Here is a 19,693-nt window from a genome sequence, read left to right as displayed (position 1 = left end):
GTCCCCCTGGAATACTGAACAAAGGACAACGAGTGTCCACAACAGCCAGGAACAACTGTTGAGTTACCGTAACTCATAGGGAGAAAAGATAGAGGCTCAGGAGGGTTTGGCTTGGCAAACACTGCTGAAGGAGCCAGGAGTGGACCACACAGCCTTCTGATGAACTTGAAGTTCAATCCGGAGAGATGATGCGTGCCTCAGTTTCCCTCAGACAACCCCCCTGGCCCATGATGGGTTTGACTTTTACAATTCCATCTACATGGTGAAATCACTGGAGAGAGAGAGAGAGAGAGAGAGAGAGAGAGAGAGAGAGAGAGAGAGCAGCTTTAGCAGGAGTATCCTGCTTCCTGCTCCGTGATCCTTCGCCATGAGGTGAGGTGGTTATCAGACTCTAGTATGTCCGTCATTCCTTCCTGAGGACACATGCTATAGATAGGACTGTCTGTCCTTTCTGTACATGGAGGAAACTGAGGCAGGGTTGGAAATAGGAGACGGTGAAGTGATGTGCCAACATCACAGAGCTCAGAAGGAATGGATGTGATATTATGACACATCTTGCTTTTGTTGTGGCTTATGACCCCTGTCCCATAGGCTAGTCACAGAAACCAATCTCTTCTCCCTAGGCACTTGAATTTTTTCCACACCTTCTGGTCTTGGGGCTAGCCCTAAAGGAATTGTTTAACCTACCCTTATCCAAAAGTAGGTGATAAGACTGTCATTCCTGTCTCAAACTCTGGAGCAAGACGTGCCACACAGAATGGCTGAGAACAAACAGGCAATCAGGTCGGGCTGGTTTTCAGCACGTAGTCTCACCAGCATCAGATATGCAGTGAAGGCTCCAGAAACCTGAAAGGTCAGAGATCCAGACAGCTTCCGAGAGGTCCTTACACACCTCACCTCAAGCATCTCCTCATCCCTGTCCTCTGTGACAATATTTGTAATAGTTTGCTCAAAGTGTTTCCCTAGTCTGGGGAGATGGCTCTGTCAATAAAGGGCTTGCCACGCAAGCACAGGGACCCGAGTTCAAGCCCTCAGCACTCACACAAACAGCTGAGAACTAGCATTGAAGAAGCAGAGACAGGTAAACCTCTGGAATTCACTGGCTAGCCAGCCTAGCTGAATCCATGATCTCCAGACTCGACAAGACACCCTGCCTCAAAAAGTAAGGTGGAGAGCGGTTGAAGAAGATACCTGATGCCAACTTCTGGTACAAACATACACACACATACACACACACACTCACTGTGTTTCAAGTTCTGTCATCTTATTGGGGGGTGTTGGCATGCTACACAAGTGTTCTGCCATAGAGCTACATTCCAGCCGTTGGTGACAGCCCTGATGTGAAGACCAGCTTGGCCTCTTGCTTCAGACTTCTGTGTGCTGATATCATAAATGTGTGCCATCCAGTTCTACTGCATGGACCTCTTAAGCAAATGAATTGAACTTAAGGATGGGGTCATAGGAACCCTGCCTCAGAGCCTGTCCATCTAAAGCACAGATGACTCTAGGTATGGTGGCCCACGCCTGTAATCCTAGCAGTTGGGAGATGATGAAGGATGAGAAATTCAAGGTCCTTCTTGGCTTGTGATGAGTTCAAAGCCAGCCAGGGCTACACAAGACCCCATTTCAAAAAACAGCAACAACAGAAACAAACAAAACCACAAAGGTCCAAGCAAATAAACTCAGAAGTACAGATAAGACAACCTGGGGTTGGTGGTAATCATCTAAAGTGAGGTGCTGTGCTCTCCAGGGGACACTTTCTGTAGGTGAAAGGTCAAACAAATCAGAGGACAGCCAGAGGTTGTTTCTTCTGAAGAGCAGTTAAGCCCCCACATCTTTAAAAAGTTTTTTAGATAATTTATTTTATTATTTTAGGTTTATGAGTGTCTTTCTTGTATGTATGTATGTATGTATGTATGTATGTATGTATGTATATGATATGCATGTCTGGTGCCTGTGGAAGTCAGAAGGCATCGAATTCCCTGGGACTGGAGTTACAGATGATTGTTAGCACCATATGGCTGCTAAGAATCAAACCTGGATCCTCTACAAGAGCAACAAATATTCTTAACCACTGACCCATCTCTCCAGCCCACCCTTCCACCTTTGAGAAACTTTACAGAGTCTTGTGTTGGTTCCTGTGCTGTGAGTGCACAGTCAGGGAAACTGAGTCAGCCCAAGGTTTTTATTTCTATAGTAAGGAAATCTCATTGGTCAGACTTCAAAGCCTGAACAACAATCCGCCCCCAAATACACACAACTACAGTCCAGCTTGGACCAAGCAGGTGCTTTGGCCTCCAGCTGTGCAGATTCCAAATCCTGAAATCTGGGGCTCAGGGATGCAGTTGACCAAGGTGCTACTTGAAGAAAGGGGCAGTGGCTTTGATTGAGCAGGGGCTGCGGGGAGCCCCTCCTCCAAGAAACACCCCTCACACACACACTCACCCACACATATGCATACCAGTTATCCACTCTTGGATATCCATCCCCATCACAGAAGAGGTGCCCTCCTCCTGCCCCTTCCTGTCAGTTTTCAGGACACCATCTCTGCGTTTAAGATTCTTATTTAAGGCAGCGGTACTATTTTCTTTTCCTTTTTTTCTACATCATTTATTTTTATTTTATGTTTGTGCATGGCTGTGTGAGTGTGTCAGAAATCCTGGAATTGGAGTCACAGTTATGGGTGCTGGGAATTGAACCTAGGTCCTCTGGAAGAGCAGTCAGTGCTCCTAACTGCTGAGCCATCTTTCCAGGCCCCCTTCTTTCTCTCTTTTTTAAAAGTTTAATTTAATTTAAAAAAAATTATGTGTATGTATTTTTCATGCATGTGTGTCTTTGTACCACATATGTGCCTGGCGAGAGTAGAGACCAGAAGGGGCATCAGATCCCCTGGAATTAGAGTTATGAGTGTCCATGTCGGGGCCAAGACTTGAACTTGGGTCCTTTGGAAGAGCAGCCAGTCTTGTAACTGCTGAGCCATCTCTTTAGTCCAGACAGCATTGTCTTGTGAGAGAATAGGAGAGAGGAAATTCTACAATTCACACCGGAAAGCCAGGGGCACGTGATCTTACCTCAGTGCCTTCTGGCAGCTAAGTCCACTCGTCACTGCCACAGCAGAGGGGAACAGTGCAGAAGTCACCTGTGCAGAGTCTCTGAACCGAGTACAGACTGTTCACCGTGCTTCACACGTCTTCCTGGTTGAGTCATAGCCACTCAGAGAGGCCAGGTCACTGACACAGGGGGAAAACAGGAAGGGGCAGAACTGACCATGGGTCTCAGCCTCTGTGGGCGCTGGAGGCAGAACACTGCTGAGACCCCACTCTGTTGTTCTTGCTAAGGTGCCTTAGCCAGACCAGAGAGGGTCCATGTTTGATCCTGAGGGCTCCTCCTCCTATGGCACTGTCCTGTTCTGCTTCCATTCAGTGTCCTCATCCTTGTCCCCTATGTGTCCCCAGAAAACTGCCCAGGTCCAGGCAGGCCCGTGCTGCAGCTCCAGCTGTACCAGACTCCCCAAGTGCACGTCTCACTCCAAGTTCCCAGTCAGTAGGGTTGGAACAGCATTTCTGCTGTCCCTGCATGGGAGTGGCCCTAGACTGGGGCTCTACTGAAGGATGAGGGGACTTAAAGAAGGAAAGTCAAGCCCAGTATGGTAATTCAATCCTATAGCCCCAGTGCTCAGGAGGTAGAAACAGGAGGATCAAGAGTTCAAGGCCATCTTCCACCAAAGAACGAGTTTCAGGCTAACCTAGACTAGCCAACCATAACAATGAAGAATGAGAACAGAGATGGATCAAGTCACCCAGGGGCCAGGCTTACTCTGGAGCCTGCAAAGCTGCAGAGACCCATCTGTAGCATCTTGTGACAAAGATAAGTCACCAGGATCCAGACAGGTAAGAGACATTCCAGGCCAGCAGAACAGTGGCCATTGCAGGGCCTTGGTCCTAATAGCCACAGGGAAGGGCTTTGAGTAGTGTCTTTCCTCATTGCTGGATAGAGCTAGGGTGTCAGCCTCAGATGCCTTGGGATCAGGCTGAGACAAGGATGGGCTTTGGGGGGTTCGGAGCGTAGAGTGGTGAGGCTCATGTCCAGGTTGTCAGAGACTACATATTTGTCCAAAGTCATTCAAAGCTAGGGACTTTTAAAAACACCACACCAGCCTGTATCACTCAGGGCCTCAGCAGGAAACAGATGGTGAGGTCTAATTAGGAGAATTGAGCAGAATTTATTTCAAAACATCTCAACAAAGCAGGGTGTCAGAGTTGCGATGGGGATGCAGGGTTCTGAGACAAACAGTAGCCACTTAGCTCAGAGCTGCAGGGCAGAGGGAACAGGATGTCATCGGGACTCTGAAAGGGCAATGCAAGCACAGTTCACCTGCTCAGACGCTGGGGAAGGAACATTTCACAATCTCCCTGCCTTCCCCCTCACTTCCCGCTGAGCTCTCCACGACTAAATCTCAGATCTCACAGGAAGCAGGAGGGCAGGGGACTATGTCTGTGGACCAATAAATAGAACAAGAAATAAATTCTGTGTGTGTGTGTGCGCGTGTGTGTGTGAATGTGTGTATATGGGGAAAGGTATATGTGTACATGTGTGTGTTGTGTGTATTTGTGTTTGTGTGTGTGTTGTGTGTGTGTGTTTCGAGGACAGGTGTATGTGTACATGTATATGTTGTGTGTGTGCTTGTATGTGTGTGTTGTATGTGTATGTGTGTGTGTATATATGGGGAGAGGTACATGTGTACGTGTGTGTTGTGTGTGTGAACATGTTTGTGTGTGCTATGTGTGTATGGGGGAGAGGTGTATGTGTACATGTACGTGTATGTTTTGTGTGTGTACTTGTGTATGTGTGTGTATGTGTGTGTGTATGGGGGAGAGGTGTATGTGCACATGTACGTGTATGTTTTTTTGTGTGTGTGTTGTGTGTATGTGTACTTGTGTATGTGTGTGTATGGGGGAGAAGTGTATGTGTACATGTGTGTATGTGTTGTGTGTATATGTTGTATGTATATGTACACGTGTATGAATGTAGATTTGCATACATAGAGCACCCAGAAGACATTGTGACTCATACTGTACCACTGTCCACCTTGTTTCTTTGAGGCAGGATCTCTCTACCAACCTGGAGCTCATACATTTTCACAGGGCTGGGAGCCAGCAGGCACCAACCATCCTTCTGATACCACCTCCGTCTGTGCTGCGGTTACTGGCCTGTACAGGGACACACCCAGCTTTGACTGTAGGTGCTGGGATCCATCCGGTCCTCATGCTATGCTCTCTCAACAGCTGAGCCATCTCTCCAGTTCCAGGAAATAAATTACTATTCCATTTAAACCACTGTTTCTTTTCAGGCCTTTGGTAGCAATAGTCTAACCCATAGCCTAAGCCAAAGACTCATACTGGGAAACACCTGCCAAGAAGCTGTAATAATCATGAGTTGATATGTTCCTGGCAGCACTAATGTAGCTTGCTGAGACATAGAAAGCAGACCTGGCAGATCACAGAGAAGGTCAGAAATCTCCAGAGTGGAAACGTCCGTTGGGCTTTCTTAAAGCTGATGAGTCAAGGGCTGGAGAGATGGCTCAGTGGTGAAGAGTACTGTCTGTTCTTCCAAAGGACCTAGGTTCAATTCCCAACACCCACATGCACTCACAACTGTCTGTAACTCCATTTCCAAGGAATCTGACACCCTTGCACAGACATACATACAGGCAAAACATCAATGCACATAAAATTAAAAATAAACAAACAAACCAAACCCACTGGTGTGTCAAGAAGCATCTTGGTAGTGTAGTGGGGAATGCAAAGATTTGAGTTCTGTAAGGAATGTGCTCGGCCTATCAGGTGCATTCACACCCAGCAGAAAACCCATTGTTTATGCACTCAATGAATTTTATATATATATATATATACATATATATATATATATGTATATATATATAGTGTGTATGTATATATATACATATATACATATATATATTATATTATCATTATTATCATTATTATTATTTACTGATACTTGGAGCCCAGCTTGGAAGCTCATGTCTATAATCCCAGCATTTGGGAGACTGATGCAGGAGGTGGTGAGTTCAAAACCAGCCTGAACTGGGAGATTATCTTAATAAGCCAAGCCAACTAAACAAGCAACACTGGATACTTAGAAATAAAGGAAGTTTTTAGAAATAGAATTATTAACATGGGGCCAAGGGTGTAGTTCAGAGGCAGGATGATTGTTCAGCAGTGCTTAGCTTGTTGCAGGCTCTGGGTTCAATGCCCAGTACTGCAAACAAAATAAAGGAACATAAAAATAAAGAATCAATACCATTTGGTCACATTTTCTAATTCCAATATTATAAAATTCGAAACCAACACTAAAATGTTCGCTAAAGAAAATTCAATATGTTTGGTGACTTATAAACTAATTTCTAAATAATGCATGGGGAAAATCGGATATTATAGTGGAAGCTGCAAGATACTTAAAATGGAATAACAATAAGCTAAAGTGGAACTTGGAGGAAAAATTATAGCCTTCACCGTGTTTATTAAACAAAAACACAAAGAATTGGCAACAAATGAATTAAGCTACCAACCTGAGACACTGGGACAATCAGGAAACCTAGAGTGAGTAAGAGAGGGAAGAGAAAGCAGAGATGGAGACCGCAGCCTGTTCTCTTAAAGGCCCTAATAAAATAAGCAAATCGCCAGCACAGAAGGCAGGCTGCTGGGAACAGGAAGATTCTGATGATTAGGGATGAGACCTATGTTACAAAAAAAAAATCATTAGAATATATTCTGGGGCCTCGAGGCCCTGGCAAGACATCAGACTAAGAGAACAGAACTCCAGGGACTGCTCAGAGGAAGTAGCCAGAAGGAGGAGATAGAGAGCAAAGAATTACTTACTGTGAGAGAGTCATGCAAGTTCAGACTTGATGACAGAAAGCATTTAAAGGCTGGTGTAAAGGATAACAGGATTCCAGCAGGTGGGGGCTGAAACAGGAAGATCTTGAGTTGATTGAGGCAGCCTGGACTACATAGTGAGACTGTTTGAAACAACAAAACAAGACCATGTGGTGTCATGTGCTTATAATGCCACCTTGCTCCAGAGGCTGAAGTGAGAGGGTTGTAAGTTCAAGGCTAGCTTGAGCCACTCTGTGGGTCCTGTCTCAAAATAACATTCAAAATGAGTGGGCTGGGGTAGCCAGTGGTAGGGCGCTTGCCTAGATTATGCCAGACCCCGAGTTCAGTCACTGGGACAACAAAAAACAAAGCTAATTAAGACTAAACATCTGGAAAACGATGACACAAGAGGCAGGAAGCCATGGTCAGAGTTCCGAGGCACTAGATGTGGGACACACTCTGAAGAGGAGATCCAAGGAGATCCAAGGAAGGCTAATGACAGAGCAGAATGATTCTAAACCCTCAGGGAGGAGAGAGAGAAAGTGAAGAAAATCCAGTCAGGAACCAGCCAGACAAGAGCAAGGGAGAACTTGGTGTTGACATTCTCCTCTCAAAACTAGCTGGCTGGAGTGCACCGTCTCTTCTGTCCAGAGTACAGCAGGTGCGAGGGTGTGTGCTGCCTCTGAGTGGGGCTGGATTTCTGGGTACTATCCTTAGAAGGCTCCCATGTCCAGCTTAATGACGTACTTAATGAAATTCTTATTTATAAATTATTTTAGTTTTTGAGATGGGGTCTCATGTAGCCCAGTCTGGCCCTGAACATCTAAATCTCCTGTACCACTGCCCAAGAGATGAGATTTCAAGTATGCCCCAGCACTCCTGGCAGTGGTTTTAAATCCCTGAGCACAGTTTCCCTCCACAGTATTGAGAACTGAGTCCAGAGCTTATGCTTGCTAAAGTGTTCTACCACTGAGCCACATCGATAACCCTTTGTTTGTTTGTTTGTTTGTTTGTTTATAGTAAGGGTTTCTCTGTGTAGCCCTGGCTACCTTGAAACTTGCTCTGTAGACCATGCTGGCCTCAAAGTCAGAGATCCACCTGCCTCTGCCTCCCTAGTGCTGGAATTAAAGGCAAAGCGCCACCACTCTCAGCAATTTTTATTTTAAAAATTTTAATCTTTTATTTTTATCACTTTACAATATGAGGGGTTTGCTGTCTAGGTATCACCTGCATGCCTGGTGCCCTCGAGACCAGAAGAGGACACCAGATTGCCCTGGGACTGGAGTTACGGACAGCTATGGCCACACTGTGGTTGCTGGGAATCAAACCCAGGTCCTCTGAAAGAGCTCACAGTGCCCTTAATGGCAGAGCCACGTCTCAATACCCATCCCTTTATTTTAATGAGAGTTCCTATCAATTGTTGCAGATGCCACATTTATTTATTTATTTATTTATTTATTTATTTAAAGACAGGGTTTCTCCATACAGCCCTGGCTGTCCTGGAACTTGATCTATAGACCAGACTGGTCTCAGACTCAGAGATCACCTGCCTCTGCCTCCTGAGTGCTGGAATTAAAGGTGGTATCACCACCACCCAGCCGGTAGGCTTTCTAAGTAGGTCACAGGATTGATGAACTGTGATAGCTAAGTATTTGAGGCAGGGTCTCAGGTATCCATCCAGGTGATTTTAAAGTAGCTCTGTAGACAAGGATGATCTTGAACATGTGGTCCCCTGGCTCCTCCCCCAGTGCTGGGATTCCAGCTGTGTTCTACCATACCTAATTTTATATGATACAATACTGGGCGTCCAGTTCAGGGCTTTGTATTAAGTAAACACTCTATCGACTAAGCCACGGCACCCAGATGCCTAATTTGATCTAATTTTTCTTCCCAAATGTTTTTTTCCCTGCCTCCGCATGGAAGCAAAGTAGGTTTGTCTGTTATTCTGTTGATGTTATCGCTTAAAAGTGACGGTTTTCTAATGTTAAAGTTTCTCAAATCCTTGGAAAAAGTCCAACTTGGTCCTTATGCATTTTTAATAGTTTGGGATATTTGCATTTATAATCGTCATCGAGACTGACCTACATACAACCTTCTTGTCCCACACGGTAATCATCTAGGTTGGATATCAAGGTTGCACATAAAACACAGCAAGTACTTTCCCCTCATTCTCTGTCATTTGAGACAATTTGTGTAAGATATGGACTCTCTGCTACCTGAATATGTACCCGAGTCCATGGTATTTGGTTGTCATAGCTACGTGCAATTCCCCGAAACCTTTCCTTTCTTATGACAAGATTTGCCACCAGGTCAAGTTCCCAGTGTCCTTCTGCTTGGTCTGTGGGAGGACTCTTTCTCAGGAGGCTTCTCAGCTCATAAAATCGCCCTGCTCACTTCCCTAACACGGCAGACACACCAGGACAACCAGAGTGGGTGGAAGAAGGAAGTCGGAGACCATGGCTCTGTATGGGAGAGAGCAGGTCAGGCCTGTGACTGAGGCTCCCGCAGTGTTCTCTCTCCCTCGCTGTCAGCCAGGTCTCCTGCTTTAGAACAGTGCTAACAACAGAGACATCTTGTCTTCTGTCATTACTCATTCTCTGTATCTTCCACTGTGTCCGAATCTGGGTGAGGAGAAGGGCTATTTAAAGGAGATCCTCTGTGGAGCTCAAGCCAGAAGGCACAGAGAAAAGCTGCCGTGTAGTTAGGTAACTGACCAGAAGACCATCCGATCAACAGACACAGTAAACAATCAGAGACATTCCCTCCCAAGAATGGCATAAGGGTAGCCTTTAGTGAAAGATGAATAAATTCTACTATTCAGAGAGTTAGATTATGATTTCAGTGTGGATTAGAAGAGATGGCTAGAGGGACAGGGTTGTAGCTTAGGTGGTAGATTGCCTGCTGAGTGTGCAGGCAGTACTGGGTTCAATTCCCAGCACTGCACAAACCTGGGATGATGGCTCACAGTTCTAATCCCAGTGCAGTTAGCAGGATCAGAAGTTCAGCGTCACCCTCACCTCCATAGGGAATTTAAGTCCAATGTGGGGTATGTGACACTTTGTCTCAAAAGAGGGAGGGTTGTGGGGCTGGAGAGATGGCCCAGCAGTGAAGAACATTTGTCTCTTACAGAGGACCCTTGTTCCATTCCCAGCATCCACAGGGTGCCTCACAACTATCTGCGACTCCAGATCCAATGGATGTGACCCCATCTTCTGGCCTCTGTGCCACTGAAGCCTCATGAAACATAGACATATATGCAGGTAAGATAGTCATACACATAAAAATACATACATACATACATACATACATACATACATACATACACACATACATACATACATACTACATACACACTACACACATACTGGGGACATGGGAGCTGGCTTCTTGGGTTGTTAAGGTTCTTACCACACCAGTATGAGGACCAGAGTTTGAATTCTCATCACTCATGTAAACAAAACAAACAAACAAACAAACAAAAACAGACACAGGAGTATGTGCCTGTAATTCCCCAAGCTGGGAAGACACAAACTGGAGTATGGCTGGGGCTTCTTGACAGCTGATCTAGTTGGATAGATGAATTCCCTGTCTCAGATACTAAGATGGAAGGCAACTGAAAAAGATATCCACCTCTACATATGCCCACATATTTGTGTATACATAGGAATACAAGTACCTCAGAGAGAGAGAGAAGAGAGAGAGAGAGAGGTGCATAGCTATAGCCAAGTACTCTGGTAAACACATTTACAATTCTAGACCTTTAGCGGTGGGGAGAAGATCGAGAGTTCAGTCATCTTCATGTACACAGCTGGCCTAAACTATAAGAGACAGAAAGAAAGAAAGAAAGAAAGAAAGAAAGAAAGAAAGAAAGAAAGAAAGAAAGGAAGGAAGGAAGGAAGGAAGGAAGGAAGGAAGGAAGGAAGGAAGGAAGAAAGGAAGAAAGGAAGAAAGGAAGAAAGGAAGAAAGAGAAAGAGACATAGAATAGCTACAAAGACAGATGCAACTTGTGGCTGGTACGATGGCTCATCGGTTAAGAGCACTGACTGCTCTTCTAGAGGTCATGAGTTCAAATCCCAGCAACCACATGGTGGCTCACAACCATCTGCAATGAGATCTGATGCCCTCATATGGGTGTCTGGAGACAGCTACAGTGTACTCACATATAATAAATAAATAAAAATAATCTAAAAAAAAGATAGATGTAACTTTAGTATAACATCATATGTCCAAATGTCCAGATTATAAGAGGATATAATAAAGGAGCAAGAAGATGTGGCCAATGCTAAGACATGGTATGAGAATAAAAAATGTCTAGGGGCTGATGAAATGGTTCAGAGAATACAGGTGCTTGCTGCCAAGCCTAAAGACCCAAGTTCAATCCCCAGGATCCATACATCGGAAAGAGAGACCTAATTCCCAAAAGTTGTCTTCTGATTGCATGGACCTTGTGGCAAAAGCATGCTGACACACATATACATGCACAGGTGGACACACAACAAACACATAAACGTAATACAAATATTTTGTAAAGAGAAAAGTTTGGAAAATTGTTTTGTAAAAGTCTGTTTAGCACCTATCAAGTAAATATGAGCCTTCAACTCCCCTTTCCCCAAACACAAGAGTTAAAACACACGTATAGAGTCAGAGACAGGAACATGTTCTAAGATGAGACAGACCCCCTTATACCAGTAGGTTTTCTTATGACGGTGGTATTCCTAGTGTGAGTGCTGGTATCTATAATGAGTCCCTCTTCACCTTGACCCACGTGGTAACCTGGGCACATGCCTGTGTGCTATGTGCAAGCTGGTGCCCTATGCCCCAGCCTGCTATGGATCCTCCCACTCGGGCAGCTAAGGATGCATGATGCTCACACACAAAGATTCACACAAAGATTCAGACAGTCTTCCTTCCATGTACTTATTTTTAAAAGTTATTTAAAGACACACCTAGCAAAACAGACAACCCAAGAATGAGAGGCTTCCCAGGTTTCCAAAGCCCCTGGAATTGACCCAAGGGTCAACCACTTGAAATATCAGAGGTCCTCAGGGCCATCCATCAAAATTTAGGCCAGGAAGTCTGGGGATCCAGAGAAGAAAGTCTTCAAGTCAGAAATGCGCTTCATACAACAAGTGCTGCAATTAAGACGTGGGAAAGTTTCAGTGTCTTGATTTAAAAGGCAAATGTTTCTTCTCTGAAGAAGAAAAGAGAAATGCAGTTAGGAGCTCGGAGAGAGCATGAAGCTGTGTGAGGATGTCATGGTGCAAGTAGAAAAGGAATCACCAAGTAGGGGATTGAAGGGACTGCAGGAGAGCTCACTTGAACCTGGTGCCTCAAATGTGTCCCTTTGAGTGGCACTTACACCAGAAGATCCTAGTCCTGACATGCTGCTGGACTCCACAATTGTATTCCTAAAATGCTTTATTGACTGTCAATATTTGAAATCCAAGGAGAGACGTTTTCATTGTGGATACAGAATCAGACACAAACATAGTTAGGGGAGGCGTGAATGGGGCCGGCAGGAAAGAGTGATGAACAGCGGCTCATTTTATACTGGGGAGTCCAGAAACCCTCCATAAAACTGACGGTGCCGAGGACATGCTCCAGGGGGAGAACACTTGGTTAGTGTCTGAAAGGCCCGGGATCCACGCCCAGCATCACAATGAAGCAAAAGGAAATGAATGTCATCAGAAAGAAGAGTGGGGAAATGTAAATGTAACCAAACTCCGGAGGAAGTTACCACTGGAAGGTTGTCATAATGGTGGACACTGTAGTTCTTTGGTAACCACCTGATTTCCTGAGTCATAAAACACTTAAGCCAGTGCATCATCAGCTGAAATGTCTCTCCAGAGAAAAAGCACATTTCCCAGCATCCCTTACAGCTACATTCATTCAGGTAATCAAATTCAGGTTACCTGGATATATGGAGAAATGACATTTCTTTTCATTACTTTGAGTATGAGTATGTGCCAAGCCTTCTTTGATCCAGGCTGAGTGTTGTTATAAGTTGCAGTAGACACACACACACACACGTACACACACACGTACACGCGTACACACACATGCACTGACTACATGTTAGACACTTTTATGGCTTTGATTGCATTTGTTTACTGTATATGCATGTAGGTACCTGTATGCATCCTGAGAATTGACCTCAGACTGTCAGGCTTGGTGGAAAGTGTCTTTTCCCACTGAGCCATCTTAGTGATCTGTGCAGTGGTTTTAAAATGGGGCCTGCCTGGAGGACAGATGTTGAAAAACAGTGTTAGCTGGGAATGCTTCCTTCTTCAGGCTCAGGAACAATCACCTGCCTTCTCTGGCTCACGATACCTTCCCCGGGATCTCCACATCCGTGTGCTTCCATCAGCAAAGCCTGCCTAGTCCGACTTCCAGCCTTCTTCTTGTAAGGACTCTCATGATTATATTAGGTTCACCAAGGCAATCTAAAATAACACCCCATCTCAAGATAGTCTCTCTCTCTCTCTCTCTCTCTCTCTCTCTCTCTCTCTCTCCCTCGCTCTCGCTGTGCCAGGCAACACTTGAGGTGGTGCAGATGCAGAGGCATATCTCTGTGAATTCCAGGCCAGCCTGATCTATGAGTGGAAACCTTGTCTCAAATAAAAACAAAACTTTCTTGAAACTGGGTCTCATGTAGTTTAGGTTGCCCTTGAACTTGCTATATAGCTGAGGATGACTTTGAACTTCTGACCGTCCAATCTCTACCTCCCAAGTGCTGGCATTTCAGGTATGTGTCACCATGCCCAATTCATACAGTAGCGCTGGGGATCGAACTAAGGGTTTTGTGCGTGCTCAGGAAGTACCCTACTGGTGCCTAATCATTTGCAGAAATGATTAAGATATTCGAAAAGGGTAGGGGTGTAGCTCATTCCTACCCTTTCAAACGTAGTCATTTCTGCAAATCCATTTGCTATAGATTCCAGCAACCAGGATGTAGACACCCGTCGGGGGGACATTATTCTTTTCATCACAGTTCGGTACAGTGTTGTTCCCATTTAAAGTCGATGAAACCCAAGCACAGGGAAGCTAAGTAGTGCATCAGAGTCACACAGCAGGAAAGTAGCTGATCCATGATTTAAATCCAGTGTAGCTGTAGTTTCTCTGCACACAACCTGGACTCCCCTCTATCCTAGCTGAGTGCTGGTGTCCTGGTAACGGCAGAGCTGCCTTGCCGGTCCTGGATGGCCTACCGAGAGAGACACTGTCATCTTTCGACACCGACGCCTTCTGTTATGGTAGTTGTGTTCAAATGCAAGGATCCGTAGCCACTCCACACAGTTAAAAAGGATCTTACTTTATTTCTCTTGCAAACGATTTGTTTTGAAAGAGGAGAGTGTATTCTTTGTTCATTTTAAAATCCCTGAATTTGCAGAGCAAGACTGGTGATCTGTCTGCATCATACCCTACTGCGGCCCTGCAGAAATTGCTCTCTCTCTCTCTCTCTCTCTCTCTCTCTCTCTCTGCTCCCATGTCTCTGTCTGGGTCTCCCTGTGTATCTGTATTTCTTTCTGTCTCTGTCTCCCTGTGTCTCTGTATCTCTCTCTGTCTCCCTGTTTCTCTGTCTCTGTCTTCCTGTGTCTCTGTGTATCTCTGTGTCTCTCTCTGTCTCCCTGTGTCTCTGTCTCTTTCCCTGTGCCTCTCTCTGTCTGCCTCTCTGTCTCTTTCTGCCTCTCTATCTCTGTCTCTCTGTCTGTCTCTGTCTCCTTGTCTCTTTCTCTCCCTCTCTTAAGTTTCCCTATGTACCCCTGGCTGGCTTGGAACTCCCTATGTTCAACAGACAGGCCTTGAACTTACAGAGATCTGCCTGTCTCTTCCTTCTGAGTACTGGGATACAGCCTGATTTATCTTTCTATTTTGTTCCTTTTGGGAACACCTGGACCAAATGAAATGCTGCTTTGGTAGCCCTCGAACCAGCCCTGTTCCTCACCTCTGCTCACGTTGTCCCAGGCTGGACCCTCACATCGTCCCAGGCTGGACCACTTCTCCTCTTCCTTTCTCACTCTTGCCTACCATTTCTGTCTTACTTATTTCCCCATTGCCATGACAAAACACCATGGTCAAGACAACTTATAGGAGCAAAAGGTTATTAAATGCTTACATGTTAGAGGATGAGTCTGTGACTACCAGGGCAAGAAGCATGGCAGCAGGCCAGCAGGCTGGCATTGTAGATGGGAACTCACATCTGGAGACAACAAGCATGAGGTGGAGACACTAGGAATGAACAGCATTGATGTTTGAAACCTCAAAGTCCCACCCCCAGTCCCGTGGCACACCTCCCCCTACAAAGCCACACATCCTAATCCTTCCTGAACAGTTCCACCACCATTGGACCAAACATTTGAATATATGAGCCATTCTCATCCAAACCACTATAACATCTCACTCAAAAAACAAACAAACAAACAAACAAAAAAACACCAACAACAAAAAAACCCACCACCAACAAAACAAAAACAAAAACCCTGCAAACTCCTATTCTGCCCTCAAGCCCAAGCTTGAGTTGCTTATGGAATATTTTTGCCTCTAGATTTTTTTTTCTCTCCTGTTTAAGATTTTTCTCAAATACCTGGTCAGTCAATCACTCTGACCCCTGTCCACCCTTTGCCTGTTCTGACTTGGGAGATGTAAGCTGTAGAAACCCTTTCCTTCCCAAGTCCCTTTGATCATTACAGGAAACGAAACCCTAAGATATTGATATTAGTGTCATTTAATAATTTGGAAACTCTCACAACCCCCATGTGCTAACATATGCTTAAAATATATGCAATACCAAACCACAAGTTAAGCAGAGGCCTGTCTGACGGGGTTAATTCTTCCCCATGCCTGCTGTGATTTTAAAATGTAAGGCTAAGATTGAATGATCCTGCATCCGAGGATATCAATCCCACCTTGCTGATGTCCAGCCCTGCCTGGCACTCTCCAGCCCTGCCTGGTCTCAGGAAGTCCTCTCACAAGTCTCCCTATGGAAAAAGCTACTGGTGTTTGATTTTAACCAGCAGCATGAATGTGTGTGTGTGTGTGTGTGTGTGTGTGTGTGTGTGTGTGTGTGTGTATGTGTATGTGTGTGTGTGTGTGTACTTACGTACATGTGCACTTGAGTACAATATCATCAATGTAAACTGATCTTCTCCAGTGCTGAGGGATAGGCAGGGCCTACGACAGGCTCTGGGCAGTGGCTCCCTCACTTTTTCAGGTTCACAGACTGTCCTTGGTGAGCAGCTGTGGCCACTTCCCACGCTCAGCCCGGGCCCCCCACCTTGCAGCAGTCCTGTCTGAAGCTCCTAATTCCTTCTTAGAAGCCACCTAGGCACTCAGCATAGTCTCCCCACCTCAAGAGCTTCATTATACAGTCACATCTGCACATCTTCTAGACTGTGGGCCTCACTGTCTGGTTCTAGGGATAGTCAAGACTTGAGTTTTGTCTTTGAAGTGTTGGTGTAGAAACCCTGTAACTTTAATTGTTTCAAATCCTAGTTTTAATGATTTTTTTTTTTTTGGTTTTTCAAGACAGAGTTTCTCTGTATAGCCCAGGCTGTCCTGGAACTCACTCTGTAGACCAGGCTGGCCTCGAACTCAGAAATCCGCCTGCCTCTGCTTCCCAAGTGCTGGGATTAAAGGCATGCGCCACCATTGCCCAGCTTTAATGATGGTTCTTAAATGCTTTAACCTTCCTTGTAGCCCACCACCTAACAGAGGTAGTGGGGAAGAAAGGATGGGGTGTGGGGGTGTGTGGGGGGAAGTGAACCTGTCAGTGAAGACACAAGACCCACAAGCAAACAGCTAGCTCTATAAGCAAGCCTAGCTCAGCCTCCATCACTGTCCGTCAAGTCCTTTTTAGACTCCCTCCAAACATCCCCTGTCCTCCATGGCTCTTATGTTAGCACAAGCTCTGACTCAGCTGACATCACTCTGCCAATCAGCCTGAGTCTGTGAAAGTGGCAAGAAACTGCAGCACACCACCGGAAGTGTTTTGGTGCAGTTCTCTCTATGGAGTCCTGACAAATGCAGCTGAACTACGCAGTGTAAGGCGGACCAATACATATGTGTTGTTAGCAAAGAATCCTTCATCACGTGTCCTTTCACGTGCTTGCTTTAGCAGAACATCTTTTCACTTGTCTGCTTTAGTGAAACGTTCCTTCATGAGTCTGCCTTAGCCTTTCACCTGTGTCTGCTTCAGCTAAATGTTCCTTCACATTTGCCTCAGCGAAACACCATCCAGCCAATTTTCCAAAGAACCCTTAAGTTTCCACTTCACACCTCCAGGGCCTTGTGCATGATAAGCAAGTACTCTACCTCTGAGCTACATCCTGAGACTCCAGGCCTCAAATTTGTCCACCTTAACCCTACATCCGCTTGTTTGGTGTTAGAGATAGAACCAAAGTCTTGCACATGCTCACAACCACTCAGCCGCTGAGCTCTTTGATTAGAGTCCCTTTGAGGCATCATCTAACCGATTACAGAATTCTAGGGACACGGAAGTGACTATTCAGGAGTACCTATCAGAGAGCGCTAAGCTGGCAGCTAACCCAGGCCTTTCTGGCCCTAGAGCCTGTGCCCCTGGCCTCCCCTCAACAACCTCTTGACCAACTATGAGGGTAGGTTTTTCTTCTCCAACTCACATTGTGAATCCTAAACTCATTCTACCGGAGTCTGTCTCCTTACAATAACCCCCCATGCATTTGATTCCTCCCAACCATCTCTATGGAAGGGGCTCCCCAGCCTAAGCTGCAGGGTCTGTTCTGCTGCTGCATGGCCCTCAGGGTTTCTTAAGTGAGTAGCTGGGTAACCAAGCCCCTTCTCCTGCCCTACCCCTGTGTGGAACATGCTGTCTAAGTCTCTGAGGGTCCTGATTCCAGACCTAGCATCCCTTCTTTCTCAGTGCATGTTGATCCCCCTAAGCACCCAAGTCTGATACAAGGAGCTCTTCCTCCAGGGGATGAGGGCATCCTATGTAGATGCTGAGGACATGAGGTACTTGGTACCACTTTGGGGCATGGATATTTGGCTAACCCTTCCTAAAAGTCATTGCCATTGAGCCCAGGGATCAGAAACCTCACAGCTACCTCAGTGACTTCCCTAGTCCCTGTCCTTGGAACCCCCTTCCCTGGAGCACAATCTACACTCTGTTTCCTGACTTGGAGCCTTCTAAACAACATCTCTGCCCCCTGGCCACAGCTGCCCACCGACAGCCAGGCCTGAGGCATCCACAAATTGCAAAGCCAATTAGTGTTCAATTGCTCCAGTCCTAGCCAGACAGAGGTTACTGTAAGTTACATTGGCACTGGGAGGGAGGGAGGGAGAAGCAGCACCTTAGGACAGTGCCTGGGCTGACACTTGAAGATAGATGTGACAGGGACCTGTGGCTTGGAGGCTCAAGATTAGATCAACAAGGCTGGGGCTGGCTGGTTCCAGGAAAAAGGTCATGTGGACACGGTTTGACAGACAGCACAAGCGAAGCCAAGGCTTCAGGCTGGCCTTCCCTGAGCAGAGGAGGCACCAGGGCTTGTGGGCCCAGTCCAAAGATGGAAAGCCTGGAGCCCTGGATCCCTCTTGGGCACTGGCGTTTTGCCAGGAGCTCCCAGAAGCCAGTACCATCATGACCAAGAACTAAACAACAACAACGGCAGCTCCTGCCAGCCTTCCAGAGCACGCCCAGCTCAGGAGTCCTTTAAGCAGACGTTTAAGGCCCCTCTCTCCCGTGTTTCTCTAGGCACCTGTAGCTTAATTGGGGTACCCAACTCAGGACCAGACAGTCCTGGGTCCTATAGACTCTAGCTGATCAGGGTCAGATAGGTGAAGAACAGAGATCTGCCAGCTTCCTTCAGGAGTCCCTCATGACTCTTGTCTTAGAGAGCAGCCATCTCTGGGGATGGAGGATTAAAGGGGGAGAAGTAGGCAACTGGAGATTCCTGGTCAGTGGGGCTGGGACTGGCGCTAAAATGCTAAGACACTGCATGCTCTCAGTGGTTTAAAGAAATAGCACTCAGTCTCCCTCCACACACATGGACAAAGACACTCTCCCTCCCCCTGTGCATACTGACTTGGGAGAATGGAAGCTGTTTGCTCACTCCAACCTAGAATGTCTAGGGGGTTTGGAATCCACAGCTCTGAGCTGTAGTGTCAGTGCGGAGCCTGGGCTGCCCACTGCCCACGCAGGGATCGGTCCCTTCCACATCCCTGTCTGCACCTTGCCTGCAGCAGCTGTTTCATGAATGTCCTTGCATGATCTGCCTCCCATCCCCCACGTGCTGTAGCCTCCTCTGGGACCCCTACATGGCAAATGGTCGCAGCTCCAGATTGGTGTGTGTGTGTTCGGGAGGTGCGGGCAGGATGCAGAAGGATGAATCATCACCATGGGAGCCGACTACTGAGTGCCACATTCACACACTTGCAGAGCTGTAGACACAAAGGCATGCCCACATGCACACTCCCAAATTCACAGGGAGACACGCTGAAAGGCCAATGCTGGTCAAAACCACAGATGCACACTGAGACCCACAGAGACGGAAACTGCCCTACACACACACATGCACACGCGCACACACACACATATGCATACAGTCCTTAGACACAGACGCCAAAACACAGGGACAAATCAAGACCCATATAGACATATCTTACCCAGGGGAAAGCCAGTCATCATCCAAGAGCCTGCTCTCATACAGAGACACACAAATACCCATGGTCAATTCTTTAGACACAACCTAACCATCCTTCTGTAAATACATAAGCCCTCTCCCTCTCCCTCTCCCTCTCCCTCTCCCTCTCCCTCTCCCTC

This window comes from Grammomys surdaster, unplaced genomic scaffold (assembly GCF_004785775.1).
Source record: "Grammomys surdaster isolate TR1022 unplaced genomic scaffold, NIH_TR_1.0 126313, whole genome shotgun sequence".
NCBI classification, from domain to species: Eukaryota; Metazoa; Chordata; class Mammalia; order Rodentia; family Muridae; genus Grammomys; species Grammomys surdaster.
The sequence above is the reverse complement of the archived record's forward strand: the minus strand, read 5'-3'. Positions refer to the sequence as shown.